The sequence below is a fragment of the Eriocheir sinensis genome, unplaced genomic scaffold (genome assembly GCF_024679095.1).
Source record: "Eriocheir sinensis breed Jianghai 21 unplaced genomic scaffold, ASM2467909v1 Scaffold259, whole genome shotgun sequence".
In the NCBI taxonomy this organism is placed as follows: Eukaryota; Metazoa; Arthropoda; class Malacostraca; order Decapoda; family Varunidae; genus Eriocheir; species Eriocheir sinensis.
In genome coordinates, this window is record NW_026111564.1 from 112,501 (window position 1) to 138,038 (window position 25,538).

The 25,538-nt window shown below is 45.3% G+C and overlaps 1 non-coding gene across 1 annotated transcript; it reads right to left on the reverse strand.

Moving 5' to 3' along the window:
* Positions 1-12,141: 12,141 nt before the first annotated feature.
* On the reverse strand, positions 12,142-12,214 carry Trnav-cac (transfer RNA valine (anticodon CAC)). The gene has a single exon. It is a non-coding gene; the product is annotated as a tRNA-Val (tRNA).
* Between the last annotated feature and the right edge of the window lie 13,324 nt (positions 12,215-25,538).

Consider the following 25,538-nt stretch of genomic DNA (forward strand, 5'->3'; position numbering starts at 1 on the left):
CAAGGCTGGAGGCTGCAAAACGCTTAGCCTCAGCCCGTACTATTATTTCCGATTGGGGCAAGAAGAACCTGGTGTCCCTCAACGCCTCAAAAACACAGTTTCTCCACCTATCCACTCGACACAATGTTCCAAACAACTATCCCCTATTCTTTGACAACACCCTGCTATCACCTTCCTCAACACTAAACATCCTCGGTCTATCCTTAACTCAAAATCTCAACTGGAAACTTCATATCTCATCTCTTACTAAATCAGGTTCCTCGAGGCTGGGCGTTCTGTACCGTCTCCGCCAGTTCTTCTCCCCTGCACAGTTGATGTCCATATACAGGGGCCTTGTCCGCCCTCGTATGGAGTATGCATCTCATGTGGGGGGGGGCTCCACTCACACAGCTCTTCAGGACAGAGTGGAGGCTAAAGCTCTTCGTCTCATTAGCTCTCCTCCTCATACTGATAGTCTTCTACCTCTTAAATTCCGCCGCAATGTTGCCTCTCTTTCTATCTTCTATCGATATTTCCTCGCTGACTGCTCTTCTGAACTTGCTAACTGCATGCCTCCCCCCCTCCCGCGGCCCCGCTGCACTCGACTTTCTACTCATGCTCATCCCTATACTGTCCAAACCCCTTATGCAAGAGTTAACCAGCATCTTCACTCTTTCATACCTCACGCTGGTAAACTCTGGGACAATCTTCCTTCATCTGTATTTCCTCCTGCCTACGACTTGAATTCTTTGAAGAGGAGGGTATCAGGACACCTCTCCTCCCGAAACTGACCTATCTTTCGGCCACCTCTTTGGATTCTTTTTAGGAGCAGCGAGTAGCGGGCTTTTTTTAATTAATGTTTACTTTTTTTGTGCCCTTGAACTGTCTCCTTTGCTGTAAAAAAAAAAAAAAAAAAAAAAAAAAAGCGTCTCGCACTCACTCCTCTGTCTCCTCGAGTGTCCACCTCTGCCAGAAGCGGAGCTCGCGCGTGGCATCCTCACCCTGGTCACCCTGCCCTTGTCTCTCGCCACCTGCACCCCCCTCCACCTGATCATCTCCAGCGCCCTCATCCTGCCGTTGAGGTTTTGAGTTTCGACAATCTCCACCTCTCTTACAGTTCACACAGGGCTGGCCTCGTCTTACGCACGAGCACTGAACACAGTTTTGATTTCGAGACGAATAAATTCAACATTGAGGGGCCTCCATTTCGGTGCCATTATGCATGCTAGTGTGTTTTAGATGCTATTTATGGTGATGAATAAAGCAATAGTAGTAGATCCCACTTTGACTCATGTCTCCCCCCATATACCTACACACAGACATACACTTACATATGCTTACTCTGCCTTTACGGTATTACTAGAATGACTGTTTATTTTTCACTACCATTGCTCCTCGCCAACACTTAGATATATAGATAGGTTTATAATTAATACAATAGGGTGACACATTGTTTTCAAAGGATGAAAGAGAGAGAGAGAGAGGGAGGGAGATATGATTCGTGCGGTGTGGAGCAATTGGTTAGTGTCCGCATGGCATCGAGGTTACAGAGGTTAGCGTAACCAAGGGGCGGTTGGTGCGGTGGGGGGAGCTAGGGGGCCGGGGGTCGGGGCGGAGAGTTTGAAGTGAGGGTGGGTGGGGACGAGTCCGGAGAGGTCGGTGTGAGGGAGAGAGAGAGAGAGAGAGAGAGAGAGAGAGAGAGAGAGAGAGAGAGAGAGAGAGAGAATTGTAATTGCATCAGAACAGAAGTAAACAAAGTATTAAAAGTATATTAATGTCACTAACGTCAATAATAATGTAAGCAGTAGTTTTGATAGCAGTGATAGTATGAACACAAGCAATATGGATAATAATAATAATGACAAGAATATTATAGTAATACTAATAATAATAGCAACAACAACAATGGCAACGCTAATAATAGTAGCAATGACAAAAAAAAAAAAAAAATAATAATAATAATAATAATAATAATAATAATAATAATAATAATAATAATAATAATAATAATAATACCAATAATAACAGTGTCACTAAATAAACGTTGTAGCCTATTTCAAGGTGTATGAAATGATTAATTGATTCATATGACAAAATTTAGGCTGCAAAGGCGCTGTGGCTGGCTCCGTTTCTTTCCTTTACGTAACTTATGTCTCCATATCAATCATTTCATTACGCTAATCATATATATTTGCTTTTTTTTCTGGTGGATATGAAATATAAATGAAAATATTGATAACACTGATTCGACCATAACCAACAACAACACCGCCCCACCGCACCGTAAGCAGTTGTCTGCGGGTCGACTGCCAACACCGGTTTTTCACTCTCTTTCAAGGCTAATATGAACTAAATACAAGTAATAAATTAAATATACATAGCTACAGAACCGCCAGTTTGGGAGGTGCGGGGCGAGCCTCTCTTGTCGCTTCATATGGTTTTCCTGTGGGTAGCTGGCAACCCTCCGTCCCAGCCCATTAACTGCACGGTCAGAGGTCAGGGCGGGGCATCGACGGTCGCCACCCGCCGTTCTCTCTTAAGATGCCCAACCCGTGTGTTTTACGATATTTCTAAATCACACATCACTATAGACACGAGCCTACACGTCCATCGAGATGTCCTTGCTGCACTGATATTCACTTCCTTAATCACTATGTCTAATTTTACAGACTCAAGGTGTTTGCACCAGAAAAAAAAAAACAGCATATAAACACGGAGCGACCCACACACACGCCCTACCCCTACCAAGGCTACTACTACTACTACTCATTATCGGACTCAGCCATTTAACGTGTGTGTGTGTGTGTGTGTGTGTGTGTGTGTGTGTGTGTGCGCGCGCGTGTGTGCTTGTGCGTGTATGTGTGTGTGTTGCTGCCACGACCCACGATTTGATATGCACAATGAAAATGTATAATGTGTGTGTGTGTGCGCGCGCTCGAGAGAGAGAGAGAGAGAGAGAGAGAGAGAGAGAGAGAGAGAGAGAGAGAGATAGAGCTGTGTTGCTGTAATCAATACAACGTTGAATGTTATATAAAACGTAAACACACACACACACACACACACACACACACACACACACACACACACACACACACACACACACACTAACTAACTACCACATCCCTATTGTCCTATTAAAGCCACTTCATCCGTCTCTTGAGGTACAGGTATTTAATTAGACAGGTGTACAGGCCCGAATACGAACAGATAAAGCCCCAGTCACACTGACTTTACGACCTAATAACGACAATCAGCGACCTGTAATTCGCGGGAGGTTACACAGGGTCGTGACTGTGATCGGCACGTGTCTCCGACCCCCGTACGGTCGAAAAGGTCAGCTTGAGGTTATTGGTGCTGCACTATAGCGTTACTGGGGCGCCGAACAGCAGATAATTTACATGACAAAATCTGCAGCCTATCACGGTTCAGCAGCAGCCTTTGGAAACCGTTGAAATGACCTGGAAAAAGATTGAGTAATTTTAAACTGGTGTAAAACAAAAGGCCGGCAATGGGCACCTATAGAGGAAGGGAGTCGACAGAGGAAAGAGACGGAAGAAAGGATGATGAAAGAGAAGGAAAAGGACACTGCAAAAAACAAGAAGTGTTTGAACAGACACAAGCTAAAACGGAACACGTCAGGTTTCGTATGGTGCGGCTTCATTAGATATACATGACGGTTACGGGAAAGGAACAGAAATATCAAACGGGTGAATGTATAGGAAGATAGAGACAGTAACCGCAAGGAAATATAAAGACAAATAAATAGAAAGTGAGATAAGTAGAGGAATTCATAATAGGAGGAAAAGAAGAAAAAGGTCAATAGATATAGACTTAGGAAAATACTTGCATTTACACATACCTTGAAAGATGAACTAGTATGAATATAACGTAGAATCACTTGAATCGTCTGTGGCTAAGAAAAAGAGAAAATAAAGTAAGGAAGAAACTTTGTCACTATGTATAACAGAAAAGAAGAAAAAATGAGTAAAAAGTAAAAGTAAAGCAAAAATTATAATAAGTAAAATAAAAAAAATAAAAAAAAGGTTGAAAGAGACTTTATTACTGTCGGTATAAAAGAAAAAAAAACAGTAAAAAAAGAGATAAAGGAAGAAAAAGACTCACTGTAAAAAGGAAATATCGATAGAAGATAGAAAGGGAGGCACCATGGCGGCGGAATTTAAGAGGTAGAAGACTATCAGTAAGAGGAGGAGAGCTGATGAGACGAAGAGCCTTAGTAAACTCTCCTGACCAAGTCAATTATTCATAAGAACATAAGAACATAAGAACGCAGGAGTCTGCAAGAGGCCGGTAGGCCTGTACGAGGCAGCTCCTTTGACCCTAAGCTCCCGTGTATCTAACCCCACCTAACATCGCTGTCCATGAATTTATCTAGTCTATTTTTGAATGTGACAATTGTATTGGCACTCACCACATGACTGCTAAGCCTATTTCACTCATCCACCACCCTGTTATTTTGCCTATGTCCCTGTTGAATCTGAATTTATCCAGTTTAAACCCGTTACTTCGTGTCCTACCCGGTTTTCTTACCAACAAAACCTTATGAATGTCTCCCTTATTAAAGCCCTTCATCCATTTATAAACCTCGATCATGTCTCCACGCACCCTACAGTACATCATAAAATAGGGATGTGCTACAGAATGAAAACCTGACGTGTTAGCAAAAAATGGATGACATATTTAACATCAGCACCTTAAAATTACCTAAAAATAGCAACCACAAAACCTGAGTCGGCAAAAAGTGTGTTGACCACTGATATAATCAATAAAGGACAGCATCTCTCTCTCTCTCTCTCTCTCTCTCTCTCTCTCTCTCTCTCTCTCTCTCTCTCTCTCTCTCTCTCTCTCTCTCTCTCTCTCTCTCTCTCTCTCTCTCTCTCTCTCTCTCTCTCTCTCTCTCTCTCTCTCTCTCTCTCTCTCTCTCTCTGTAACGTTCCCCTGCAGAAGTCCTCGGCCTCACACAAACGTTTCCACTCGTTCTTGTCTTGTGCCTCTAATTCACAGCCTCTACTACACGTCTCTCATTCTTCTCTGTATCACCACCCCATCTGCTGAAAGCCCTTCTCTTCAGTGCTTTTCTAAGCATTAATTTCTCTCCGTCACTCTTTTAATCAATCTGAAGTCCTCTCTCCTATATGTCTTGATAATTGCATTTTTTAAGTGGCTTTATTATGTCATCTAATTATATCTTTTCTTTCATCCATTTGCAGTCCCTTTTTGGTCTGATACAGTGACTCCTGGAAGTAATCTCTCCATTCCTCTCTGGGCACTTCGCAGTTTCCATTCCAAAAGCCGTGAAAGTCTGTACTCTGTGTCTCATGCCCACAGGTCGTGACAAGAACAACACACTGCTGGTTATGTCTTGCTTCAAGCACATTGGTAGGGAGCCGCTCGATATATTACCTTGTTTTAAAAACTCCAGCTTTATGTGTATATTGATTTCCTGTTCCAATAAAGGGAGTCATCGCGAGTGGCCCAAGGCTGTCCTAATGACCATTACAAATGACCTCCGGGAGGCAGCATTAGCCAAGCAAGTCATCCTCTTCCAGTGTTTTTTTGTGTTTAAACCCTTTTCTGGATGTTCTGTGATGGTTAGGATGACCCCCCCCCCCTCCTCAGAAAAGACTCGCCCATTTTTTTTCTATGATGTTGGTGCTCAGGCATTAAGGCGAATGATGTCCTTTTCTTATAATATTTGATCTTTAATATATTTTTAAAATTTTATATAATTATATTGTTGTTATTTATTTATTTATTTAACTTATTTTACTTTAAACTATTTTTTCCTTTGCTTGGTGTTTTCTTTTTCTTTTCATTTTTTCTGCTTTTATCTAATTTTCTTGGTGTTCTTTTAGTATCATCCTTTTTTGATGTTCCTTGGTCTGGATGAGCCTCTTTCACCCCAGAAAAGACTCACCCATGATTTTGGATGTTAGTCAGGGCCGAAAGGTGGATGATTTGTCTATATATTTATTTTTATCGATGTGATTCCATATCATTTTTTTGGTGTTCTTCATCTATATTTTCCTTCTTTATTCTTTTTCTAAATTTCGCCTATACTCTGGTGTTGTTTTTATTCTATACTCTTTCCTCGGTGTTCTCTTCTATCGCCTTTTCTTGGTGCTGTGTGCGGGTACTCGTGAGTCTCCTTCACCCCAGAAAAGACCTACTCGTACCAACACACAACACCACACGCCTCAATGCTTGATTTGTTTGCCTTTTTGCATCTGATTTTTTTGTTTATTTTTGTAGTTGATGAGATGACACGATGGTTTCCTTTATCGATGTTGTGATCCTGTATTATCATTTTTTGGTGGTCTTTTTCTATATCTTCCTTCTTCTTTTATTCTCTTTCTTTATTATTACTTTTCTGGTATTGTTTCTGTTCTATCCTTTTTCTCGGTTTTCTCTCGTATCGCCTTTTATTGGTGCTGTGTGCTGGTACTCCTGAGTCTCCTTCACCCCAGAAAAGACCCACTCGTCCCAGCATACAACACCAAACGCCTTCTTCTTTTATTTCTCTTCTATACCATTCATATTTCTGGTGTTGTTTCTTTTCTATCCTCTTTTCTCGCTGTTCTCCTGCATCGCCTTTTCTTGGTGCTGTGTGCTGGTACGGGCAAGTCTCCGTCACCCCAGAAAAGACCCACCCATACCAACACACAACACCACACGCCTTAGTGCTAGATATTTTTTGCCTTTTCGTTCCTGTGATTTTTTTGTTCATTTTTGTAGTTGATGAGATAACACGATAGTTTCCTTTTATCGATGTTGTGGTTCTGTATTATCATTTTTGGTGGCCTTTGTCTATATCTTCCTTCTTCTTTTATTCTCTTTCTATATGATTACTTGTCTGGTATTGTTTATGTTCTATCCTTTTTCTCGGTGTTCTCCTGCATCGCCTTTTCTTGGTGCTGTGTGCTGGTACGGGCAAGTCTCCTTCACCCCAGAAAAGGCTAACTCATGCCAGCACACAACACCACAGGTGACACGCCTTTATGATAGATTTTTGTCTTTTCTGATTTTTTCTGTTGTTTTTGTAGAGATGGCACGATTGCCTTCAGCTCTTTCCTTCTACAACCTGTAATGAGCGTTTCATTACCTGGGTCGTCTAGTTATTGAGAAGGTCTTGCTGGCCCCGCCCCCCGCCCCTGGACCCTCGGGGTCTCCAGCACCGCCATGAACGCCCCGGAGGATCCGAGGCGCTCTGCCAGGACTCGTGGGCCCTGCGACGCTCGCCAGGAAGACCTTGGGCCCCCTGACGCTCCAAAGCCCGCCGAGGCGAGGAGGGTTGGGGCAAGACTTGCCTCTTAAAACCACCAGACGGGAATATTAAGTTAATCGAAAATACCGTGAAGGCGCCGATCACGGAGTTTGTCGGATCCGGGATGGCAGGACGAAGGGCCGAAGGAGCGTGACAGGTTATCCTGAGAAATGGAATGGTTTCCGGGGCAGAATCCATTTGTCTCTTCCCTTCTTGCTTCCCTTTTTGCTCTCTCTCTCTCTCTCTCTCTCTCTCTCTCTCTCTCTCTCTCTCTCTCTCTCTCTCTCTCTCTCTCTCTCTCTCTCTCTCTCTCTCTCTCTCTCTCTCTCTCTCTCTCTCTTAAACAATATAGTAGTAGTAGTAGTAATAGTAGTAGTAGTAGCAGTAGTAGTAGTAGTAGTAGTAGAAAAAGTAGTTAGACCAAATCTGAGTACTGTTTCGTGTGTGTCAGGTCTTGATATGCCTTAACTACACATACCTAACCACGGCCCGGCGGACATAGAATCATAAGAGGGCAAAGGACGGAGCCTAAGAGTAATTACTGGGCTGCAAAGTTGGAACAGGGAAGGGAGGGCTGAGTTATCATTAGGCTGAAAGAGTGTCTGGGATGAAGGCAGGAAGAATGGAAAAAGAGGAGGGGAAGGAGGAACTGGGAGGGAGAAAAGGAAGGAGAGGAAGGTAGAAAGGGGATTGAAGAAGGGAAGGAGGAAGAACAAGCAGTAGAAAACGGAGGGAATTTAGGAGGGAGAGAAGGACATTAAGAAACGAGAATGGGAAGGAATAATGGAGATGAACGGGAGGTAGAAAATGTGAGAGGGAGGGAAAAAGAGTAAGTTGTATGAGAAGCGAAGAAGAGAAGAGGGAGGAGGAGAAGGAGCGGGAAGATAGAAAAGGGAACGAACAGGAGAAGGAAGAACGAGAAGTAGAAACAGGAGGGAACTTTGGAGGAAACGAGGAAGGAAAGGAATACTGGAGATGAACGGGAGGTGGATAATGTGAGAGAGAGGATGGGGAGTAAGGTGAATGAGAAACAGAAAAGAGAAGAAGAAATGGGAAGAAACACGGAGTGGAAGGGAAGGAGTAGAGAGAGGATGGGGAGTAAGGTGAATGAGAAACAGAAAAGAGAAGAAGAAATGGGAAGAAACACAGGTGGAAGGAAGGAGTAGAGAGGATGGGGAGTAAGGTGAATGAGAAACAGAGAAAAGAGAAGAAGAAATGGGAAGAAACACGGAGTGGAAGGGAAGGAGTGGAGAGAGGATGGGGAGTAAGGTGAATGAGAAACAGAAAAGAGAAGAAGAAATGGGAAGAAATACGACGTGGAAGGGAAGGAGTAGGGTGAGGATGCATTCAAAGGTATGATGAATTGGTGATTGGTGCGTGTGCGCGTGCGTGTGTGTGTGTGTGTGTGTGTGTGTGTGTGTGTGTGTGTGTGTGTGTGTGTGTGTGTGTGTGTGGACGCGCGCGCGCGATGCGTGTCTAATAATTCACTGGCCTACAAATTCTAACTTTTTTCTAGTGACCTAAGTTTGAGACCTGTTCTTGGGTAATTTGGTGTCACTGAGTTTAAAAAAGACAATAGTTTTTTTCTATCACGTCAAGTTTTTTTTTTATCTATGGGCTGGTCCATATTGGCCCCAGCCATAGCTATAAGAGATATCACAGGTAATCATATATGTTGATATTTATTTTATCTATGTATTTAGACAGTTATTTATCTATCTAGACACACGCAAATATATAAATATATTGTATCTGTTAAAAGCGATGGTTGCTCTACACGAGTCTACAGTATGATCCTCATGAATGGAGACTCTTTATAGATAGTTCAAAAAAGATTTTAAAATATGTATTACTCCTACTGGTCACTCTGTGCATTTAAAAGAGAATCCTGAACACATTAAAACTGTATTAGACTTACTCAAGTTTGATTAACACAAATGGGTCATATGTGTGGATCTGAAAATGGTCAACTTTTTACTCGGCCAACAAGGAGGTCATACAAAATATCCGTGTTTCCTGTGTTTAAGGGACAGCCGAGCGAAAGACAAACTTTGGGAACAGAAACTCTGGCCAGTTAAAAAAAGAAAGTTTAACTGTTGGGAAGAAGAATATCATGCACCAACCCCTTGTTGAGAGAGAAAATCATCTTCCTAGCCCTTCATATTAAACTAGGACTAATGAAGCACTTTGTCGAAGCTCTTAATGTGGAGGGTGACTGTTTCAAATTCATATGTATACAACATTTCCTGGCCTAAGTTATGATAAAATAAAGGCTGGTGTTTTTGACGGGACACAAATGAGAAAGTTAATGAAATGCCAAAACTTCTCGAGCTCGATGACTGACGTAGGAAAAAGAGCTTGGGACTCATTGGTGGCTGTTGTGAAGGGATTTTTAGGGAGGAAAAAGGCAGCAAGCTACAAGGGTTGGTGGAGACATTGCTTGATAGCTCTCATCTTTTAGGCTGCAGCATGAGCATAAAGGTTCATTTCCTCTAGAGCCATCTCGATGATTTCCTGCTACTCTTGGAGACGTGAGCGATGAGCATGGCGAGCGCCTTCATCAAGATATCAAGGTTATGGGGGAGAGATATCAAGGCAGGTGGCACACACACATGTTGGAGTTAGACCTCATCTTGACTATGCGGTTCAGTTCTGGTCACCTTACTATAGAATGGATATCAAAATGTTAGAATCAGTGCAGAGGAGGATGACTAAGATGATTCAGGGGTTGAGAAACTTGCCATACGAGGAAAGACTCCAACAGTTAAACTTGCATTCTCTAGAAAGGCGAAGGGTGCGTGGAGACATGATCGAGGTTTATAAATGGATGAAGGGCTTTAATAAGGGAGACATTCATAAGGTTTTGTTGGTAAGAGAACCGGGTAGGAGACGATGTAATGGGTTTAAACTGGATAAATTCAGATTAAACAGGGACATAGGCAAAAATTGGTTTACAAACAGGCCCCTGAATCATCTTGGTCATCCTCCTCTGAACTGATTCTAGCAAGTTGATGTCCATTCTGTAGTGTGGGCACCAAAACTGGACAGCATAATCTAAGTGTGGCCTAACTAACGCTAAATAGAGTCTGAGGATGACCTCTGCACTCCTGTTGGTTACCGTCCTGTTAATAAAGCCTAATACCCTGTTAGCCCTATTCCTCGCACTAATACATTGCTTCCTTAGTTTTAGGTCAGAGTTCACTAACACTCCCAAATCCCTTTCACACTCAGACCTGCCAATCGCTGTGGAGTCTAAACTATACCCGTGTAATGGGTTGCGTGTTCCTACACTAAGTACGCTACACTTGGTGATGTTAAAATTCATCTGCCATTTCTCTGACCAAGCTGACAGTTTGTTGAGATCCTCCTGCAGTGCTCTAGCATCCTCCCCTGCCCTAATAGTGCGTCCTATTTTGGTGTCATCTGCAAATTTACCTATGTCACTAGTTATCCCATTGTCTATGTCACTGATGTAGATAATGAATAGAAGCGGGCCTAAAACTGAACCTTGAGGAACCCCACTGGTAACATTACCCCATACGGATTTTTTACCGTTAATGGTAACCCTCTGTTTCCTGTCGTTAATCCACGCCTTAATCCAATCAAATACCTTCCCTCTTATCCCATGGGCCCTGACTTTATTTAACAGTCTCTGGTGAGGTACCTTATCGAAGGCCTTACTAAAATCAGGATAAACCACATCATAGCTCTCATCATTGTCAGCTGCCTCGTATACTCTATTGTAAAAGGATATAAGATTAGTGAGGCACGACTTTCCTTTAGTAAACCCATGCTGTGAGTCGTGAATTAAACTATGTCTGTCTATATGGTCCCTAATACTATCAGTTATTATTGACTTAAATCATTTTACCTATAACTGACGTCAAACTAATCGGCCTATAGTTCTCCATAGAAGATTTGTCTCCCTTCTTAAATATTGGAATAACGTGTGCCTGCCTCCATGAAACAGGCACCACCCCTGTGTCTAGTGACTTCCTAAATACTTATGTTAACTGCCCACTTATTTCAGTTTCGCATTCCTTTATTACCCTGGGGAAAAGTTCATCTGGCCCTGGCGCCTTAGTGACTTTAAGTCTATCTATCTGTCTAATCACGAGCTCCCTACTTATGTTGATGTCGGTTAATTCTTCTACCTCTTCTCCCCTGTAGATCTGTTCTCCCTGAGGTATATCATCTAATCTTTCCTTGGTAAATTCAGTTAAGAAATATCTATTTAACGCCTCGCTCATTTCCTCATCACTGTCAATCAGTGATTCTCCTGACTTAAGCGGCCCTATCTTATCCCTAACCTTGGTCTTATATAGCTGAAAGAAGCCCTTTGGATTGGTCTTTGCTTCCCTGGCAATTCTAATCTCATAATTACGTTTTACCACACGTATGTTTTTCTTTACTGCTCTAGCTAAATCGTTGTAACTATCCCTTAGGTGAGTTTCCCCCCTTTTAATTCTAACATATAGTCCTCTTTTCCTTCCTATTTCAGTTTTTAGCCTGTCTGTCATCCATCGCGGGTAATTACCTGTTGACCTGACTTCCCTGTGAGGTATAAACTGTTTCTGTCCTAATTTAATCTCCCTGACCAGACTATTATACTCACCCTCCAAGCTACTGACCTGACTAGTGACCTCACCAGAGATTACCGCCCCTCCCTGCTCTGGGTCCTGACCTACTTCTGATCTCACTCCCCTAAGCTTCTGCAGCTGCTTTCTTAACCCCTCATAGTCTGCCTTCCTGAAGGCAGGTATTAATGTGTTGTTACTGCTTACTCTATCCTCCCATTTAATATTAAATCTAATTTCCTTATGATCACTGTTACCTAATGAATCCCCATAATAATAATTATTTTCGCGAAGTAAATAAGATGTGCTCACCAGGGCTCGAACCTGGGACCTTCTGTGTGTGAGACAGATGTGATAACCACTACACCATGAGCACCTCTACCTCTACCACACCTTCTTTCCCTCATCTCCTCCTTCTCCTCACCTTCTTGTCACCTTTTCACCTCCTCACCTCTACCACACCTTCCTGTCACCTTTTCATTTCCTCACCTCTACCACACCTTCTTGTCACCTTTTCATCTCGTCACGTCTACCACACCTTCTTGTCACCTTTTCATCTCCTAACCTCTACCACACCTTCTTGTCACCTTTTCATCTCCTCACCTCTACCACACCTTCTTGTCACCTTTTCATCTCCTCACCTCTACCACACCTTCTTGTCACCTTTTCATCTCCTCACCTCTACCACACCTTCTTGTCTCCTTTTCATCTCCTTACCTCCACCACACCTTCTTCCCCTCATCTCCTCCTTCTCCTCACCTTCTTGTCTCCTTTTCATCTCCTCACCTCTACCACACCTTCTTGTCTCCTTTTCATCTCCTCACCTCTACCACACCTTCTTGTCTCCTTTTCATCTCCTCACCTCTACCACACCTTCTTGTCTCCTTTTCATCTCCTCACCTCTACCACACCTTCTTCCCCTCATCTCCTCCTTCTCCACACCTTCTTGTCTCCTTTTCATCTCCTCACCTCTACCACACCTTCTTGTCTCCTTTTCATCTCCTCACCTCTACCACACCTTCTTCCCCTCATCTCCTCCTTCTCCTCACCTTCTTGTCTCCTTTTCATCTCCTCACCTCTACCACACCTTCTTGTCTCCTTTCCATCTCCTCACCTCTACCACACCTTCTTCGTCCCCTCATCTCCTCCCTCTACTAACCTTCTAGTATCCTTTTTTTCTCCTCACCTCTACCACACCTTCTTGTCTCCTTTTCATCTCCTCACCTCTACCACACCTTCTTGTCTCCTTTTCATCTCCTCACCTCTACCACACCTTCTTGTCATCTTTTCATCTCCTCACCTCTACCACACCTTCTTGTCTCCTTTTCATCTCCTCACCTCTACCACACCTTCTTGTCTCCTTTTCATCTCCTCACCTCTACCACACCTTCTTGTCTCCTTTTCATCTCCTCACCTCTACCACACCTTCTTCCCCTCATCTCCTCCTTCTCCACACCTTCTTGTCTCCTTTTCATCTCCTCACCTCTACCACACCTTCTTCCCCTCATCTCCTCCTTCTCCACATCTTCTTGTCTCCTTTTCATCTCCTCACCTCTACCACACCTTCTTGTCTCCTTTTCATCTCCTCACCTCTACCACACCTTCTTGTCACCTTTTCATCTCCTCACCTCTACCACACCTTCTTGTCTCCTTTTCATCTCCTCACCTCTACCACACCTTCTTCCCCTCATCTCCTCCTTCTCCACACCTTCTTGTCTCCTTTTCATCTCCTCACCTCTACCACACCTTCTTGTCTCCTTTTCATCTCCTCACCTATACTCATGATTCTTCCCCTCATCTCCTCCTTCTCCTCACCTTCTTGTCTCCTTTTCATCTCCTCACCTCTACCACACCTTCTTGTCTCCTTTTCATCTCCTCACCTCTACCACACCTTCTTCCCCTCATCTCCTCCTTCTCCACACCTTCTTGTCACCTTTTCATCTCCTCACCTCTACCACACCTTCTTGTCTCCTTTTCATCTCCTCACCTCTACCACACCTTCTTGTCTCCTTTTCATCTCCTCACCTCTCCCACCTTCTTGTCTCCTTTTGATCTCCTCACCTCTACCACACCTTCTTGTCTCCTTTTCATCTCCTCACCTCTACCACACCTTCTTGTCTCCTTTTCATCTCCTCACCTCTACCACACCTTCTTGTCTCCTTTTCATCTCCTCACCTCTACCACACCTTCTTCCCCTCATCTCCTCCTTCTCCTCACCTTCTTGTCTCCTTTTCATCTCCTCACCTCTACCACACCTTCTTCCCCTCATCTCCTCCTTCTCCTCACCTTCTTGTCTCCTTTTCATCTCCTCACCTCTACCACACCTTCTTGTCTCCTTTTCATCTCCTCACCTCTACCACACCTTCTTCTCACCTTTTCATCTCCTCACCTCTACCATACATTCTTGTCTCCTCTTCACCTCCTCACCTCTACCACACCTTCTTGTCACCTTTTCACCTTCTCACCTCTACCATACATTCTTGTCTCCTCTTCACCTCCTCACCTCTACCACACCTTCTTGTCACCTTTTCATCTCCTCACCTCTACCACACCTTCTTGTCACCTTTTCATCTCCTCACCTCTACCACCTTCTTGTCCTTTTCATCTCCTCACCTCTACCACACCTTCTTGTCTCCTTTCATCTCCTCACCTTCTCACACCTTCTTGTCACCTTTCATCTCCTCACCTCTACCACACCTTCTTGTCACCTTTTCATCTCCTCACCTCTACCACACCTTCTTGTCACCGTTTCATCTCCTCACCTCTACCACACCTTCTTGTCACCTTTTCATCTCCTCACCTCTACCACACCTTCTTGTCACCTTTTCATCTCCTCACCTCTACCACACCTTCTTGTCTCCTTTTCATCTCCTCACCTCTACCACACCTTCTTCCCCACATCTCCTCCTTCTCCACACCTTTTTGTCACCTTTTCATCTCCTCACCTCTACCACACCTTCTTGTATCCTTTTCATCTCCTCCTTCTACTCACCTTCTTGTCACCTTTTCATCTCCTCACCTCTACCACACCTTCTTGTCACCTTTTCATCTCCTCACCTCTACCACACCTTCTTGTCACCTTTCATCTCCTCACCTCTACCACACCTTCTTCCCCTCATCTCCTCCTTCTCCACACCTTCTTGTCTCCTTTTCATCTCCTCACCTCTACCACACCTTCTTGTCACCTTTCATCTCCTCACCTCTACCACCTTCTTGTCTCCTTTTCATCTCCTCACATCTACCAAACCTTCTTCCCCTCATCTCCTCCTTCTCCACACCTTCTTGTCTCCTTTTCATCTCCTCACCTCTACCACACCTTCTTGTCACCTTTTCATCTCCTCACCTCTACCACACCTTCTTGTCACCTTTTCATCTCCTCACCTCCACACCTTCTTGTCTCCTTTACATCTCCTCACCTCTACCACACCTTCTTGTCACCTTTTCATCTCCTCACCTCTACCACACCTTCTTGTCAACTTTTCATCTCCTCACCTCTACCACACCTTCTTGTCACCTTTTCATCTCCTCACCTCTACCACACCTTCTTGTCACCTTATCATCTCCACACCTCCACCACACCTTCTTGTCTCCTTTTCATCTCCTCACCTCTACCACACCTTCTTGTCTCCTTTTCATCTCCTCACCTCTACCACACCTTCTTGTCTCCTTTTCATCTCCTCACCTCTACCACACCTTCTTGTCTCCTTTTCATCTCCTCACCTCTACCACACCTTCTTCCCCTCATCTCCTCCTTCTCCACACCTTCTTGTCACCTTTTCATCTCCTCACCTCTACCACACCTTCTTGTCTCCTTTTCATCTCCTCACCTCTACCACACCTTCTTCCCCTCATCTCCTCCTTCTCCACACCTTCTTGTCACCTTTTCATCTCCTCACCTCTACCACACCTTCTTGTCATCTTTTCATCTCCTCACCTCTACCACACCTTCTTCCCCTCATCTCCTCCTTCTCCACACCTTCTTGTCACCTTTTCATCTCCTCACCTCTACCACACCTTCTTGTCACCTTTTCATCTCCTCACCTCTACCACACCTTCTTGTCACCTTTTCATCTCCTCACCTCTACCACACCTTCTTGTCACCTTTTCACCTCTACCACACCTTCCTGTCAACTTTTCATCTCCTCACCTCTACCACACCTTCTTGTCACCTTTTCATCTCCTCACCTCTACCACACCTTCTTGTCTCCTTTTCATCTCCTCACCTCTACCACACCTTCTTCCCTTCATCTCCTCCTTCTCCACACCTTCTTGTCACCTTTTCATCTCCTCACCTCTACCACACCTTTTTCCCCTCATCTCCTCCCTCTCTTCACCTTCTTGTCACCTTTTCATCTCCTCACCTCTACCACACCTTCTTGTCACCTTTTCATCTCCTCACCTCTACCACACCTTCTTGTCACCTTTTAATCTCCTCACCTCTACCACACCTTCTTGTCACCTTTTCATCTCCTCACCTCTACCACACCTTCTTGTCCACTAATCTCCTCCTTCTCCACACCTTCTTGTCACCTTTCATCTCCTCACCTCTACCACACCTTCTTGTCACCTTTCATCTCCCCACCTCTACCACACCTTCTTGTCACCTTTTCATCTCCTCCTTCTCCACACCTTCTTGTCACCTTTTCATCTCCTCACCTCTACCACACCTTCTTGTCTCCTTTTCATCTCCTCACCTCTACCACACCTTCTTCTCCTCATCTCCTCCTTCTCCACACCTTCTTGTCTCCTTTTCATCTCCTCACCTCTACCACACCTTCTTGTCACCTTTTCATCTCCTCACCTCTACCACACCTTCTTGTCTCCTTTTCATCTCCTCACCTCTACCACACCTTCTTCCCCTCATCTCCTCCTTCTCCACACCTTCTTGTCTCCTTTTCATCTCCTCACCTCTACCACACCTTCTTCCCCTCATCTCCTCCTTCTCCACACCTTCTTGTCTCCTTTTCATCTCCTCACCTCTACCACACCTTCTTGTCTCCTTTTCATCTCCTCACCTCTACCACACCTTCTTGTCTCCTTTTCATCTCCTCACCTCCACCACACCTTCTTGTCTCCTTTTCATCTCCTCACCTCTACCACACCTTCTTGTCTCCTTTTCATCTCCCCACCTCTACCACACCTTCTGTCTTTTCATCTCATCACCTGTTCCACACCTTCTTGTCTCCTTTTCATCTCCTCACCTCTACCACACCTTCTTGTCTCCTTTTCATCTCCTCACCTCTACCACACCTTCTTGTCACCTTTCATCTCCTCACCTCTACCACACCTTCTTGTCTCCTTTTCATCTCCTCACCTCTACCACACCTTCTTCCCCTCATCTCCTCCTTCTCCACACCTTCTTGTCACCTTTTCATCTCCTCACCTCTACCACACCTTCTTGTCTCCTTTCATCTCCTCCTCACCTCTACCACACCTTCTTGTCTCCTTTTCATCTCCTCACCTCTACCACACCTTCTTGTCTCCTTGTCATCTCCTCCTCCACACCTTCTTGTCTCCTTTTCATCTCCTCACCTCTACCACACCTTCTTGTCTCCTTTTCATCTCCTCACCTCTACCACACCTTCTTGTCACCTTTTCATCTCCTCACCTCTACCACACCTTCTTGTCTCCTTCTCATCTCCTCCTCTACCACACCTTGTTGTCACCTTTTCATCTCCTCCCATCTACCACCTTCTTGTCTCCTTTTCATCTCCTCACCTCTACCACACCTTCTTGTCTCCTTTTCATCTCCTCACCTCTACCACACCTTCTTTCCCTCATCTCCTCCTCCTCCACACCTTCTTCTCTCCTTTTCATCTTATCACCTCTACCACACCTTCTTGTCTCCTTTTCATCTCCTCACCCCACCACACCTTCTTCCCCTCATCTCCTCCTTCTCCCACACCTTCTTGTCACTATTTCATCTCCTCACTTCTACCACACCTTCTTGTCACCTTTTCATCTCCTCACCTCTACCACACCTTCTTGTCTCCTTTTCATCTCCTCACATCTACCACACCTTCTTGTCCCTTTTCATCTCCTCACCTCTACCACACCTTCTTGTCTCCTTTTCATCTCCTCCTCACACCTTCTTGTCTCCTTTTCATCTCCCTCACCTCTACCACCTTCTTGTCTCCTTTTCATCTCCTCACCTCTACCACACCTTCTTCCCCTCATCTCCTCCTCTCCACACCTTCTTGTCTCCTTTCATCTCCTCACCTCTACCACACCTTCTTGTCTCCTTTTCATCTCCTCACCTCTACCACACCTTCTTGTCTCCATTTCATCTCATCACCTCACCCACCCCTACTTGTCTCCATTTCATCTCCTGACCTCTACCTCTCCTTCTTGTCACCTTTTCATCTCCTCTCCTCCACCTTCTTGTCTCCTTTTCATCTCCTCACCTCTACCACACCTTCTTGTCCCTTTTCATCTCCTCCTTCTCCACACCCTCTTGTCTCCTTTTCATCTCCTCACCTCTACCACACCTTCTTGTCACCTTTTCATCTCCTCACCTCTACACACCTTCTTGTCACCTTTCATCTCCTCACCTCTACCACACCTTCTTGTCACCTTTTCATCTCCTCACCTCTACCACACCTTCTTGTCACCTTTTCATCTCCTCACCTCTACCACACCTTCTTGTCACCTTTTCCTCCTCACCTCTACCTCCCCCTCATCTCCTCCTTCTCCACACCTTCTTGTCTCCTTTTCATCTCCTCACCTCTACCACACCTTCTTGTCTCCTTTTCATCTCCTCACCTCTCCCACACCTTCTTGTCTCCTTTTCATCTCCTCACCTCTACCACACCTTCTTGTCACCTTTTCATCTCCTCACCTCTACCACACCTTCTTGTCACCTTTTCATCTCCTCACCTCCACCACACCTTCCTCCCTCATCTCCTCCTTCTCCACACCTTCTTGTCTCCTTTTCATCTCCTCACCTCTACCACACCTTCTTGTCACCTTTTCATCTCCTCACCTCTACCACACCTTCTTGTCTCCTTTTCATCTCCTCACCTCTACCACACCTTCTTCCCCTCATCTCCTCCTTCTCCTCACCTTCTTGTCTCCTTTTCATCTCCTCACCTCTACCACACCTTCTTGTCTCCTTTTCATCTCCTCACCTCTACCACACCTTCTTGTCTCCTCTTTACCTCCTCATCCTTCACACCTTCTTGTCTCCTTTTCATCTCCTCACCTCTACCACACCTTCTTTCCCTCATCTCCTCCTTCTCCTCACCTTCTTGTCTCCTTTTCATCTCCTCACCTCTACCACACCTTCTTGTCTTCTTTTCATCTCCTCACCTCTACCACACCTTCTTCCCCTCATCTCCTCCTCCTCCACACCTTCTTCTCTCCTTTTCATCTCCTCACCTCTACCACACCTTCTTGTCTCCTTTTCATCTCCTCACCTCTACCACACCTTCTTGTCTCCCTTTTCATTTCCTCACCTCTACACCTTCTTGTCTCCTTTTCATCTCCTCACCTCTACCACACCTTCTTCCCCTCATCTCCTCCTTCTCCACACCTTCTTGTCACCTTTTCATCTCCTCACCTCTACCACACCTTCTTGTCACCTTTTCATCTCCTCACCTCTACCACACCTTCTTGTCTCCTTTTCATCTCCTCTACCACACCTTCTTGTCTCCTTTTCATCTCCTCACCTCTACCACACCTTCTTGTTTTCTTTTCATCTCCTCACCTCTACCACAACTTCTTGTCTCCTTTTCATCTCCTCACCTCTACCACACCTTCTTCCCCTCATCTCCTCCATCAAAGCCTTAGAGCTTGCAGAACACTCATTCGCCAGAGTAAACGCGACTATGAAAAGCAAATTGCACTCGAAGCCAAGTCCAACCCGAAAAAGTTTTTCACGTATATAAGAACCAAAAAGAAGACAAAAAGCAATATCGGTCCCCTAAAAGATGAAAGTTACGTACTAACACAGGACAGTAGACAAATGGTCGAAATCCTAAACAGGAACTTCGCGTCTGTGTTCACGGTCGAGAATACCCAGTCCGTACTCGAGAGCCCTTCCCCACCGATGGGAATCACTCCCCTAGAAATTGGTACAATCGACGAACGGGATGTGAAAAAGTACCTAGACAAACTCGAGACAAACAAGTCTACCGGACCCGACGACTTGTCACCTAGGCTGCTCAAGGAACTCAAGCAGCAAATCCTCAAGCCACTCACCGCCATCTACAATCTGTCACTACAACAAAACAAAGTCCCGAAAGACTGGAAACAAGCGAACGTAACACCGATCTACAAAAAGGGAGACAAAAGTGTGGCCCTAAACTACAGACCAATCAGCTTGACCTCAGTGGCTGGAAAAATCCTCGAGAAGATCATCAGAGACAAACTCGTTAGGTTCCTTGAAGACAACAACATCATTTCCGATGCTCAGCACGGTTTCAGGAACAAGCGCTCATGCTTAACCAATTTATTGGACTTTTTCCAAGGTATCTATGAAAACTGGGATAATCATATCCCCAGTGATGTTATATATCTAGACTTTCAGAAAGCCTTTGAAAAAGTGCCACATGAAATACTCCTCAAGAAACTTAAGTCGGCGGGATTAGGCGACGATCTGACAGCGTGGATCGAAGACTGGCTCACTGAAAGAAAACAACGAGTTGTACTCAACGGACAGGCCTCCGAGTGGCTCCCGGTCAGTGGTGGAGTGCCACGGGGGTCAGTGCTGGGACTCATACTTTACATCATATATATCAACGACCTAGAACTAGGATTGAAATCCAACCTTTCAAAACTTGCCGACGACACAAAGGTGGGAAGGCCCTCACGACGGCAGACTGCGAAATTATCCAGAGAGACCTGGACCAGATCACTCGTTGGTCAGAAAAATGGCAGATGTCCTTCAACACTACCAAATGTAAAGTAATGCATATCGGATCCAGAAACAGCAACCACATATACCACATGGGTGGCGAACCACTACATGTTATGCAAGAGGAAAGAGACCTCGGGGTCACCATCAGCAGTGACTTGAAACAAACAAAACACTGCAAGTCCGCCTGTAAGAAAGCCAATACAGTGCATGGGTTCATATCGAGGAACTTCGAATACAAGACGCCGGGAGTTATGTTATCCTTGTATAATTCGCTGGTAAGGCCCCACCTGGAATACGCCGTGCAATTCTGGTCTCCTAATTACAGGAAAGACATTGAATTACTTGAGAGAGTACAGCGCCGCGCCACGAAGATGATAACATAACTGAGGACGAAACCCTATGAAGAACGACTCGAGCGACTCAACCTCTTCACGTTGGAAAAGAGACGACTGCGGGGAGACATGATTCAAGTCTTTAATTACCTGAACAAGCTCAGCAACGTTGATCACTCCAAACTCTTCACGCTACAAACTAACCTGAGAAAAAGAAACAACGGAAAAACAATTCAAGGAAAGCAATGCAATACCGACATCGGCAGGAGTTATTTCTCGAATAGAGTTGTTCGCCACTGGAACAGCCTTCCTGCAGAAGTGGTTAGCGCAGACAATATCAACTCCTTCAAGAAACGCATTGATCGCCACTTTGTTGCAACGGGAGTGAACTGAACGTTCCCAAGAGTAGGTACAAAAGTGCTTTAATCCTTCCCTGCAAGCCACTCCTGTGGCAAACGGATTGATTAAATCACTGAATGCAGGCAGCCTAGTAATGAGCCAACAGGCTTTCTGCTGCCTGCTAGTCCATGTTTCCATGTTTCCATGTTTCTCCTCACCTTCTTGTCTCCTTTTCATTTCCTCACTTCTACCACACATTCTTCCCCTCATCTTCTCCTTCTCCTCACCTTCTTGTCTCCTTTTCATCTCCTCACCTCTACCACACCTTCTTGTCTCCTTTTCATCTCCTCACCTCTACCACACCTTCTTCCCCTCATCTCCACCTTCTCCTGACCTTCTTGTCACCTTTTCATCTCCTCACCTCTACCACACCTTCTTGTCACCTTTTCATCTCCTCACCTCTACCACACCTTCTTGTCTCCTTTTCATCTCCTCACCTCTACCAGACCTTCTTGTCACCTTTTCATCTCCTCATCTCTACCACACCTTCTTGTCTCCTTTTCATCTCCTCACCTCTACCACACCTTCTTCCCCTCATCTCCTCCTTCTCCACACCTTTTTGTCACCTTTTCATCTCCTCACGTCTACAACACCTTCTTGTCACCTTTTCATCTTTTCACCTCTACCACACCTTCTTGTCACCTTTTCATCTCCTCACCTCTACCACATCTTCTTGTCTCCTTTTCACCTCCTCACCTCTACCACACCTTCTTCCCTCATCTCCTCCTTCTCCACACCTTCTTGTCACCTTTTCATCTCCTCACTTCTACCACACCTTCTTCCCCTCATCTCCTCCTTCTCCACACCTTCTTGTCTCCTTTTCATCTCCTCACCTCTACCAAACCTTCTGGTCTCCTTTTCATCTCCTCACCTCTACCAAACCTTCTTCCCCTCATCTCCTCCTTCTCCTCACCTTCTTGTCACCTTTTCATCTCCCCACCTCTACCACACCTTCTTGTCTCCTTTTCATCTCCTCACCTCTACCACACCGTGTCTCCTTTTCATCTCCTCACCTCTACCACACCTTCTTGTCTCCTTTTCATCTCCTCACCTCTACCACACCTTCTTCTCACCTTTTATTCTACTAACCTCTACCAGAACTTCTTGTCACCTTTTCATCTCCTTACCTCTACCACACCTTCTTGTGTCCTTTTCATCTCCTCACCTCTACCACACCTTCTTCCCCTCATCTCCTCCTCCTCCACACCTTCTTGTCACCTTTTCATCTCCTCACCTCTACCACACCTTCATGTCACCTTTTCATCTCCTCCTTCTCCACATCTTCTTGTCACCTTTTCATCTCCTCACTTCTACCACACCTTCTTGTCACCTATTCATCTCCTCACCTCTACCACACCATCTTGTCTAGTTTCATCTCCTCACCTCCACCACACCTTCCTCCCTCATCTCCTCCTTCTCCACACCTTCTTGTCTCCTTTTCATCTCCTCACCTCTACCACACTTTCTTGTCACCTTTTCATCTCCTCACCTCTACCACACCTTCTTGTCTCCTTTTCATCTCCTCACATCTACCAAACCTTCTTCCCCTCATCTCCTCCTTATCCTCACCTTCTTGTCACCTTTTCATCTCCTCACCTCTACCACACCTTCTTGTCACCTTTTCTTCTCCTCACCTCTACCACACCTTCTTGTCACCTTTTCATCTCCTCACCTCTACCACACCTTCTTTTCACCTTTTCTTCTCCTCACCTCTACCACACCTACTTGTCTCCTTTTCATCTCCTCACCTCGACCACACCTTCTTCCACTCATCTCCTCCTTCTCCACACCTTCTTGTCTCCTTTTCATCTCCTCACCTCTACCACACTTTCTTGTCTCCTTTTCATCTCCTCACATCTACCAAACCTTCTTCCCCTCATCTCCTCCTTCTCCACACCATGTCACCTTTTCATCTCCTTACCTCCACCACACCTTCTTGTCACCTTTTCATCTCCTCACCTCTACCACACCTTCTTGTCTCCTTTTCATCTCCTCACCTCCACCACACCTTCTTCCACTCATCTCCTCCTTCTCCTCACCTTCTTGCCTCCTTTTCATCTATTCACCTCTACTACACCTTCTTGTCTCCTTTTCATTTCCTCACCTCTACCACACCTTCTTCCCCTCATCTCCTCCTCCTCCACACCTTCTTGTCTCCTTTTCATCTCTTCACCTCTACCACACCTTCTTGTCTCCTCTTCATCTCCTCACCTCTACCACACCTTTTTCCCCTCATCTCCTCCTTCTCCTAACTTTCTTGTCTCCTTTTCATTTCCTCACCTCTACCACACCTTTTTCCCCTCATCTCCTCCTTCTCCTAACTTTCTTGTCTCCTTTTCATCTCCTCACCTCTACCACACCTTCTTGTCACCTTTTCATCTCCTCACCTCTACCACATCTTCTTGTCTCCTTTTCACCTCCTCACCTCTACCACACCTTCTTCCCTCATCTCCTCCTTCTCCACACCTTCTTGTCACCTTTTCATCTCCTCACTTCTACCACACCTTCTTCCCCTCATCTCCTCCTTCTCCACACCTTCTTGTCTCCTTTTCATCTCCTCACCTCTACCAAACCTTCTTGTCTCCTTTTCACCTCCTCACCTCTACCACACCTTCTCCTCATCTCCTCCTTCTCCACACCTTCTTGTCACCTTTTCATCTCCTCACCTCTACCACACCTTCATCCCCTCATCTCCTCCTTCTCCACACCTTCTTGTCTCCTTTTCATCTCCTCACCTCTACCACACCTTCTTGTCTCCCTTTCATCTCATCATCTCTACCACATCTTCTTCCCCTCATCTCTTCCTTCTCCTCACCTTCTTGTCACCTTTTCATCTCACCACCTCTACCACACCTTCTTGTCTCCTTTTCATCTCCTCACCTCTACCACACCTTCTTGTCTTCTTTTCATCTCCTCACCTCTACCACACCTTCTTGTCACCTTTTCATCTCCTCACCTCTACCACACCTTCTTGTGTCGTTTTCATCTCCTCAACTCTACCACACCTTCTTCCCCTCATCTCGTCCTTCTCCTCACCTTGTCACCTTTTCATCTCCCCACCTCTACCACACCTTCTTGTCACCTTTTCATCTCCTCCTTCTCCACACCTTCTTGTCACCTTTTCATCTCCTCACCTCTACCACACCTTCTTCCCCTCATCTACTCCTTTTCCACACCTTGTCTCCTTTTCATCTCCTTACCTCTACCACACCTTCTTCCCCTCATCTCCTCCTTCTCCACACCTTGTCACCTTTTCATCTCCTCACCTCTACCACACCTTCTTGTCACCTTTTCATCTCCTCCTTCTCCACACCTTCTTGTCACCTTTTCATCTCCTCACCTCTACCACACCTTCTTGTCACCTTTTAATCTCCTCACCTCTAACACACCTTCTTCCCCTCATCTCCTCTTTCTCCTCACCTTCTTGTCACCTTTTCATCTCCCCACCTCTACCACACCTTCTTGTCTCCTTTTCATCTCCTCACCTCTACCACACCTTCTTGTCACCTTTTCATCTCCTCCTCTACCACACCTTCTTGTCTCCTTTTCATCTCCTCACCTCTACCACACCTTCTTCCCCTCATCTCCTCCTTCTCCACACCTTCTTGTCACCTTTTCATCTCCTCACCTCTACCACACCTTCTTGTCACCTTTTCATCTCCTCACCTCTACCACACCTTCTTCCCCTCATCTCCTCCTTCTCCACACCTTCTTGTCACCTCTTTATCTTCTCACTTCTACCACACCTTCTTTTCTCCTTTTCACCTCCTCACCTCAACCACACCTTCTTCCCCTCAGCTCCTCCTTTTCAACACCTTCTTGTCACCTTTTCATCTCCTCTCCTCTACCACACCTTCTTGTCACCTTTTCATCTCCTCTCCTCTACCACACCTTCTTGTCACCTTTTCATCTCCTCTCCTCTACCACACCTTCTTGTCACCTTTTCATCTCCTCACCTCTACCACACCTTCTTGTCACCTTTTCATCTCCTCTCCTCTACCACACCTTCTTGTCACCTTTTCATCTCCTCACCTCCACCACACCTTCTTGTCACCTTTTCATCTCCTCTCCTCTACCACACCTTCTTGTCACCTTTTCATCTCCTCACCTCT